The sequence below is a fragment of the Carya illinoinensis genome, chromosome 7 (genome assembly GCF_018687715.1).
Source record: "Carya illinoinensis cultivar Pawnee chromosome 7, C.illinoinensisPawnee_v1, whole genome shotgun sequence".
In the NCBI taxonomy this organism is placed as follows: Eukaryota; Viridiplantae; Streptophyta; class Magnoliopsida; order Fagales; family Juglandaceae; genus Carya; species Carya illinoinensis.
In genome coordinates this window covers 13,102,026-13,102,979 of record NC_056758.1, presented here as the reverse complement: position 1 = coordinate 13,102,979, position 954 = coordinate 13,102,026, and positions in this window count along the sequence as shown.

Sequence of the window (954 nt, the reverse complement as noted above, 5' to 3'; positions counted from 1 at the left end):
ATAAAAGTTACTAGTCTAATACCTAATAAACTAATAGTAATAACTAAGCTATTACAAAATTACAAACATAAAAGTGTCTAAGGGACATTGTATTAACATTACAAATCATTGAATACAAAATATGAACAAATGATTCAAATTTTGAATATTCTAAAGAGAGAGTTGTGGCTTGTCTTTGACTGTGACAATTGGGGCGGCTCTGGCTTTAGCACATATTTATATTGCAGCAGAGCTAGACGTCATCTCATGTGTTGCTACAAGAATTAATACTAAAACTAATACCAATGAAATCGAAATGAATATAAATAAATCAAAATAATAAAATAAAAACAATTACTAGGTGGTCTAAATCCAGACTGATCACTACCCTCTTCCTCATCGGTCTCCTTAAAATCTAAAACACCTGAAACATGAATATCCTTTCCTATCGTTCAACTCTGTGTGCATATCAATGCCTCCACAGTTGTAAGAGATAATGAACTACGAAAATGATCTAATATGAGACCTCTAGTACTAAAGGCTGACTCTGAGGCAACGATGCTAATAGGGATGACCAAAATACAGTGGTGATATTTCTTTACTGCAGTCTTCCACCATCCTAATATATCGAAATTATCATCATCATCTTGGACCATATCCGCTGACAAATAGTTGTCTAACTCCAAAACCACCTTCGTAGATTGATGGACTAGTGTGGGATGCTGTGCGAGGGTCTTAGTCCATGACATTCTATGCTTTTTTGTAGGAGGCCTGGTCACAGTGTCTGTATAAGGCGTTGGGGTAGGTGTATGTGTCTTGCATGCAGTACCACCCTTAATTGCATTAAACTCATCATACAATTTAGCCAGAGTATCTCGGGTCATTTCACCAATAAGATCAGCCTATGCCTGATCGTGAGCAAGTCTCAAACCATATAACATGCCTGAAACTTTCAAACGGGGATCAAGAAGAACA